Raw genomic sequence first — 8,824 nt, forward strand, 5'->3', positions numbered from 1 at the left:
TAAAGTCTTCCATACTCCTTCAACAAACAGCATGGTTAGGCCTGTGGCAGCAATATCCTAGTTTCTGATGTCAACTTTGGTCTTAGTCACTGTTTTATTGCTGTGAATAGACACCATGACCAAGGTAACTCTTAAAAAGGAAAGCATTTAATTGAGGGATTTCTCACAGTTTCAGAGGTTTATTCTGTTATCATGGTGGGGAGTATGGTGGTATGCAAAAAATCATTGAAGCAGGAACTGAGAACTACATCCTCTGTAAACAGAGGGAGAGAGAGGAGAGAGAGAGAGAGAGAGAGAGAGAGAGAGAGAGAGAGAGAGAAGAGAGAAAGAGAGAAAGAGAGAAAAAGAGAGAAAGAGAGAGAGAGAGAGATTGGATTGACCTGGCTTGGGCTTTGAAACTTCAAAGCTCACACCCAGTGACTGACATACTTCCTCCAACAAGGCCTCACCTATTCCAACTGGACCACACCTCCTTATCCTTCTGAAATAGTGACACTCCCCTGATGACTAAGCACTCAAATATGTGAGCTCGAAAAGGCCATTCTTATTCAAACCACCATATACTGTTAACCACCTAGTGACCTCCTCAGGCATAGTCTTCAAAAGGCATTTAAAACTCATGATAGTGCTGAAGAGCTGTCTCAGGGGCTAAGAGCACTTGCTGATCTTGAAAAGGGCCCAAATTCTGCTCCTACCACCTACAGTGCAGCTCATCACCATATGTAATACAACTCAAGTTCTGGGGGATCTGGTGCTCTATTCTGACTCCCTGGGCACTAAGCACACAAGGGGTACACATATATGTATATGTGTAAGCAAAACACATCAACTCACAAAGTAAATAAATATCATTTAAAAAAACACATGAAGATGTTGTGAGTTAGCACACGACTGTGAAGGTGTTAGGAAAAATATTCTTTTCTTTTCAAATTGGAGTGTTTTATTTTAGTATTTACTTGAGTTTGGGAAATTAGAGACTCTCAAGGTCAAATCCTTATTCTGCCATATATATAATGCTTGACTTTAGTCCCTAACTCTTCTTTGATTACTGCTCTGAGAATAATTATGATGAAGAGGTGACAGTGATGGTAGTGACAATGACGGTGGTGAATTTTTACAGACTGGCTTGAAAGTAGAGACAAAATGTACGACTGGATTTAGCTTTCTCCTCTATCTGCCTGCTTTTGTCTTATTTTTCTTTTTACTGTTTAGGAAAACATAGCCCAGACTTGACAGTTCAAAATTCACTGCATGAACATATTTTATTTAAATTGCTTCATAACTTGGAATGTATCCTTGTAATAGTCAACATGCCTCAGGTGGAGGAAACATTTTGATTTATTAAATTTGTCACTGTGGGTAACAAAGTATTAATTGCTGTGGCAAAATAAATCATGTCCCATTTTTTATGAGGAAATAGGATGGAGACGGTTAACTGTCAATCTCCCATTTGCTAATGTAAAACACTGTAAGGGAGAAAGTCCAATGAGAACCAGAACAAGAAGGGCTTGCTCTGCCGAGAAGGACTCCAGTGGACAAATGAAGATGATCTCTTTCACACACAAGGTGCATTCTTGAGACCCTGCCTCACTCCTCCTGGACAGTAAAAAGGATACTGTATGAAGGGGCTGTGCCTTTTGAGAACATAGCCTGGCTCATGTGGTTGGAACCCAAAGTTGGAATGAGACCCATGTCCCCCATATAGGACCTCAGCCCTGCTACGGTCTTTACATTTCTTCCTAATAAGACTCAGGGACCTTTGAGGGATCTAAGCTAGACTAGCAGAAAGACAAGTGGGAAGGGGACCCATGACACAGACCTCTCAATTACTGTTACATGGGTTAGGTTGCCTCAAATGAGAAAGCGACCCTCCTAGCCCACCTGTCATTTTCATCGGCTCATTAATATGGACGTTAGTTTTAACTATATCTGTCCATTTTTCCTACTAAAGATGAAATTTCATCTAGCACCCCTTCCTGAGTTCTCTTTGGTACACCAATTTATGTCTCTTTCCCCTGATAAGAAGCAGAAGATGCATCTGATAATTTTCACAGCTAGTAGTGGATATCCTGTCCCCAAACCTCTCCTCTAACTCAATCTCACCCTATCTTTGTTACTTTTCTAAATCAAAGCACTCAGGATGGTGGGTTAGTGTTTGTCTCTACAAGAAGAAGACAGTTTGAAAAATGAAATGTCTTCTACTTTGCCCCAGTAGTAGAGATGAAAATGTATGAAACTGAGACTCTGCTCTGTGGTGGTATTGTGTTCCCCAAAATATTGTGTATCCTAATAAACTTATCTGGGGTCAGAGAACAGAAAAGCCACAATATTAAACATAGAGGTTAGGCAGTGGTAGCACAGGCCTTTAATCCTAGCATTCCAGAGACAGAAATCCCTCTGGATCTCTGTGAGTTCAAGGCCACATTGGAAATAGCCAGGTATGGTGACTCACACCTTTAATCCCAGAAAGCAGCCTTTAATCCCAGGGAGTGGTGGTAGAAAGCAGAAAGGTTTATAAGGCGTTGAGGACCAGAAACTAGAAGCTTTTGGCTGGTTAAGCATTTTGGCTGGTTAAGCATTCAGGCTTCTAGCAGCAGTTCAGCTGAGAGCCATTGGGATGAGGACACAGAAGCTTCCAGTCTGAGGAAACAGGACAAGCTGAGGAATTGGCAAGGTGAGATAGCTGTGGCTTGTTCTATCTCTCTGATCTACAGCATTGACCCCAATAACTGGCCTTGGGTTTGATTTTATTATTAAGAACTTTTAAGACTCATGCTACACTGCTCTTTTGCAGGTATCAGTTCTCAAGTTTCCAAAGCTATGAGAAACTCAGTAGGCTAGAGAGTGACAGAGAGACTCTGCCCTGTTATCACTGAACTTGTCACCTCAACTCAATTTTAAGAAGTTAATCAATCTTTATCCAATAACATATGAGGTGTGGTGTGTGCCCTTGTGCCTTGAATTGCTTAATACATGCATGAATGTCCATCATTACCTTTATAAGCAAATGCTACTCTACTGATACAAATCCCTGAGCATCATTGTACTTTGACCTTCTCCTTTTAAACCAAGCTATTTTGACCCAAGCCCCTGAAACAAACAAAAACCCACTGCTCTTATTTCTTTTCTAAAATCCTTTAATGACACCATATTGCAACAGAGTCAAACTCATGCACAAAATCCTTCTTAAACTGACCTTTGCGTTCTTGGCCAGATTCTACACAAAACATTTGGAGTAAACCATGATTTAAGCCACTAGACCTTAGTTCCTTTTTACTATTGCCCACAGTTCCTTCTTTTCCATCTATTTTTGGCAAAACAATGTTTGCTCTTCAAGATTCAGTGCAGTTGTTAGTGCTTCTGAGTTGTTTCCTCTCACTACATTAACAGACAGACTTAAAGAGTTGGAGTGCACAATGTTATCTTGACAAATAACATAAATAAAAATGCTCATGACAGCATTGCTCCAAGGAGACTTATTATTGGTGCAGTTACTCTAATTTCAACAATCAGGCAGCAGGAGGATTGTGAGACAATGCCCTTCACCAGCCCCATATCTTCTCCCAATATCCAGACAAACTCTGACAGCTGTGTGTCTCCTTTGCTATAGAAATGAGAGAAGATACTGCCTGCTTTGGATGAAGACCCTGGCATCTGACTCCTCAATGTTTTTAAGACTCAGTCATCTTGCCTGAGGAATCTCACTTATGTGATTTTTTTTTCCTTTCTTCCTTTTTACCTGAAAAATAGAAAAAGGGACAACTCTCTCCAAGCCTGATGAAAAAGAACAAATGAGATAGTGTCTGGGCAGAAGCTCAAAAGACATGCAATAAATAACAGCCATATTTGACTCAGTCTCTGCTCCCTACAAGTAAAAATGAACATCAATTGTTTAATCAGAGAGGCTAACATTGGATTTGATGCACATTGTGTTTCCCTTTTTCCTACCTGCCACAGAGGATCAAGGAGATAATCATGCATATAATTCCCTTGAAAGTGCTTTGGAAAGTATAAAGCACTATACAATGTAGGTTGTCGTTACAATTCTTATGAGGGAGTTGATTCCGGGCTATTAAAAATTCGACTGTAGTCAGGGCAGGAAAGACAGGCAAATTTCCAAACAGATAATAACTTTATCAGCATCTGACTAAATGCAAAGCATTGTGCCCTTCTGGTTGGTAATGAAAATAGCTGCAATTAATTTGACAGCCAGGCAAAACCATGAATTAATGGAGAGTCATTCTCTGAGAGACATTTTCCCTTTGAATGGAAAAACAACGATTGAAATAATTAAGTAAGTGTGTGGGTCATGCTAATTGGAAGCAGGTATTAAGGCAAACTTAATTTATGCTTATATTATCATTGCCTCTTTTATTTAAGCACACATCATAATCTTCTTAATTTATACATATAACACTGTTTGAATGAGAATGGCCCTCATAAGCTCATCTGTTTGAATTTTGGTCATCAGTTAGTGGAACTGTTGGTAAGGATTGGGAGATGTGGCCTTGTTGGAAGATATGTACACTGGGGGCCAACTTTGAGGTTTCAAACAACCATCCCAGCCCCAAGCTTTCTCTTTCTCTTTGCCTGCTGCCCATGGATCAGGATGTAAAGCTCACATCTATTGTACTACTACTCGCCTGTCTGCTTCCTGGTATAATGATCATGGACCAATCCTCTGAAATTGTAAGTAAACCATCAATTAAATGTTGTCTTTTATAAGTGTTGTCTTGGTCGTGGCTCTTCACAGCAATAGAACAACGACTAAGGCAGAAATTGGTACCAGGGACTGGTGTAGGCACAGTCACTCCTTTATAAAGCAGATATGAGAAGATCCAAGTATGGCCAGATGGAAAGAGTCATCACTGTAGGAGGTCATTGAAACATGAAAAGTGAAGATGAGAGGTAAACATCGTATCATTCAGGTGAGTCAACAGGTAAGAAGTGAGCCAGACCTATACCTTGTATCCCCCAAGTTTTAAAAAGAACAGTGAACTTAAGCTCTGAAGGTGTTAATGTGATTTTAGGTTTTTGATTTATTTAAGAGTGAAAACTCAGTAAAAGGTTGTGGCTTCCAAGTTGTCACTACTTATCAGTTTAATACTGTGGGGCAAGTTAATTTGAAATTGAGCAAGAAGGGATATATAGGATGGTTTGGAGAGAGGAGAGGGGAGAATGGTGTAATTATATTATAATTTCAAAAATAAAAAAATAATTAAAAAACAGAAAAAATATAGGTGAAGGCTTCTAATTCTTTAAATAAAAACCTTGCTCATAGAATCCCTCCTCTCTCTCATCGACTGGACTCCTGGAACTACACCTAGGACCCGGCCATGGATCTCTGCATCTGTTTCCATCAGTCACTGGATAAGGGTTCTATGATAACAATTTGAGTATTTAGCCATCCGATCACCAGAGTATACCAGCTCAGGCACCCTCTAGACTATTGCCAGTAGTCTATGGTGGAGTCATCCTTGTGGATTCCTGGGAACCTCCCTAGCACTCTGTTTCTCCCTATTCCCATGGTGTCTTCATTTATCATGGTATCTCTTTCCTTGTTCTCCCACTATGTTCCCATTCCAGCTCAAACCTCCCTCTCCCCTAAGCTCTCATGCCCCATCCCTTGCCTTCCATTACCCCCTACCCCCAGTTTGCAGGAGGTGGGAATGGGGGGGTGGTTTGGGGGAGAAGGCTGGGGGCAAGAGGAGAGAGGACACGGGAATCTGTGGTTGGTATGTAAAATGAATAGAAAACCTCTTAATAAAAAATTTACTAAAAAAAATACTTTGCAAAATTTTTAAAAATGTCTTTGTCAAAACTTTAATTAGTTACCAAGTATAAATAATGCCTTATTATCTGGCTATCTAAAATCTAAACCCGAATTGGAGCTATGATTCTTAAGCGAGAATAGGCAATCCTAGCATTCAACAAACTTGTTGAAATTCAGATTCTGATCCCAAAATCTGGCATGGGTTCTATGGTCCCATATGTTTTGATGCTGCCAGGCAAGAAAAAAACCTTCTGGGTATCACAGATAGAAGAAGCTCATAATACCATCTCCCACACAGGCCTTTTGACACTGTGCTCTTAATGATACCTAGCAGCAGCTGGTATGTCCAAGGCTGGGATTCAAACCCACATTAGAGATGGGCAGAGGTGATATATATATATATATATATATATATATATATATATATATATATATATATATATATATATAAAGATTACCTTCCCATTTTGTGATCTTGTTAAATGCTGTCCTTATCAATATGACTGAAGGCATGGCAAATGGCAGGGATATTATGAGAATAAAATTAACTTAAACAACTCCATGACTCAAATGAGGTCTTCACTGGATGTTGGTATCTTTGGGCATGGAGGGACATCCTTTGGGGGAAAGTCCATCTTCTCATTAACAGGGAATATTGTTGAATAGCTATCTTGTCATCTCTGTGCAGGCCCATCTTTACTCCTTACAGCCCATCAAGGTACATTTCAGATCTCTCTCTCTCTTTCTCTCTCTCTCTCTCTCTCTCTCTCTCTCTCTCTCTCTCTCTCTCTCTCTCAATTGAGGAACGGTCCCAACATCGGAGCCACCTGCCATGAGACCATCACCAGAGCTGAGCTGAAGTCAGTCCATTGCCCTAGAACTCCCAAAACAGTGAGTTAAATAAATCTCCTTTGAGGTGGGGGAGATGGCTCATGGGATAAAAACACTGGCTGTGCAAGGCTGACAACCTGAGTTCCATCCCCAGACCCATCTGTAATCCTAGAACTTTTCTGCTGAGATAGCCAGAGACAGGAGAACTGTCTGGAAGCTCAGAGGCCAGCTATCTGGGAGCAGCATGGCAAAAACAGCCGAAGATACTCCATCTCAAAAAAGTGGGAGGGAGAGATTCATTTGCAACTGACTCCTGAAAGTTCTATTCTTACCCATACAGACCTATAGTAGCACCCAAATTTCTGTGTGCATGTAAATACACACACAGATAATAATAATAATAATAATAATAATAATAATAATAATAATAATAATAATAGTAAAAATGTGTACCATTGGGTTTATGGTGCTGCTGGTGGTAATGATAGTTGTGATAGCTACCACTTTTGACTACCAGGAATAAAAGCCATTGTTTAGGGATTTACTTTCTGGTTTTGAGTCCAATATCCAAATTATGCAGACAAGCTCCAGATTGCTGTCATGCCACATCTGTCTATCATTGTATACACAGAATCTTCCAGCCACTGGACCAGTTCTCTCTCCCTCCTAATTCTACTTCTCAAATGCTGCTTCGTAACTGTCCTCTAGTGTAATTTCCAGAACACCCTCCTTGTACTTCTTAGACTTGGTGAAAACACCTATCTTTTTATTCCCAACAAAACCCCAAGTAAATCTATGGACATTTTCCCTTTGAAGGCCTCCTTTAACATACACAGTTCATCACCCTGTGATGGATGTTCATTGTCATCTTATTAATGTGAAATTATTTTCCCTAAATGCTTCACATTCACTTAATGAATCTTCCTCTCTCTCTCTCTCTCTCTCTCTCTCTCTCTCTCTCTCTCTCTCTCTCTCTCTCTCTCTCTGTGTGTGTGTGTGTGTGTGTGTGTGTGTGTGTGTGTGTGTGTGTGTGTTGTCTGTGGGTGGCAGTCTCCCTTTATAGTCCAGGCTGGCCTAGAACTCATACAATTATTCTCCTGCTTCTGCCTCACACATGCTGCATGGATGTACCACCGTGCCAGCTTCTATTTGCATATGTCTCTCGCCATTGATCCAATGGGCGAAGGATCAGATTTACCTTATCTCTGCTTTCCCAATGCTTAGCGTCAACTCACTAGTTCCCTAACTGCTTAATAAACTTCTACAGACTGAACCCACTGCACTGCAGAGAGCAGGAAGCAGAGGCCTTTCCAGTGGACCTACACAGTGAAGGGCAGGCCCCAGGGCCTCTAACACGTTTGCCTGGCTCTGACCCTAAGTACTCCTTTATCTCTGCATATAGACATGCCCCCACGTATACCACCTTCAAAACTTTATGCTGAGGGATTGGAGAATACCAGTTCAGTGAATCATGAATGTAAAGTTTCTATTGAGAGGAATCAAATGGGGGTGTTTCAGAGAAAATTAGATTTTGACAACATGCTAAAAACCTTCTGACCTTACTCCGGTGGAATGAATGAGGGAACTGTACCAGAGATGCTCAATGAAGTGGGGCCCATCCCTCTGCAAACAAGCCCTCTGAGTCTTCTTTCATTTTCACTCAGAGATGTGTTTAGGGGGCTCAAATTACCAAAGGACAATTGTTTTTCTCTACACCTGTTTTGAATCCCTTGGGCTATTTTCCTTGATATAAAGTATTAGAAGATATAAAACTCACATGGTAGATAAGACTTGGGGCTCACATATGCCAAAAAGTTATGCTATGCAAACATGTTCCTTTTGATATATAGTACTGTGACAGGAAAGATCACAATTTGTGTGTTTATCCATCATTGAATTATCCAACAGAGCAACAAATATCTATTCATTTTTCAACATGTATGTTCAAAGAACCTCCCATTGTGAGTCTTTCGTAAAGAGCATTATCCATCTGGCAGATCATAGAAGATTGACTGAAAGAGATGAGGTATCTGTCCTCTTTGAGTGTCTGGCTTAGGCCTGGCATTAGAGCATGGTTGTTCTTGCTCTCAAAGACACTGTAAATCACTCCTATTATTCTTTTATTGATCCCACCATTTCGCACTGAGGATCCCCACACATTTTAGTCTGTGTTTGTGGCCAGGATTGTCTCCTTCAAAGAATCAAAGAGAAAAATCAGCT

The sequence above is a fragment of the Peromyscus eremicus genome, chromosome 20 (genome assembly GCF_949786415.1).
Source record: "Peromyscus eremicus chromosome 20, PerEre_H2_v1, whole genome shotgun sequence".
NCBI lineage: Eukaryota > Metazoa > Chordata > Mammalia > Rodentia > Cricetidae > Peromyscus > Peromyscus eremicus.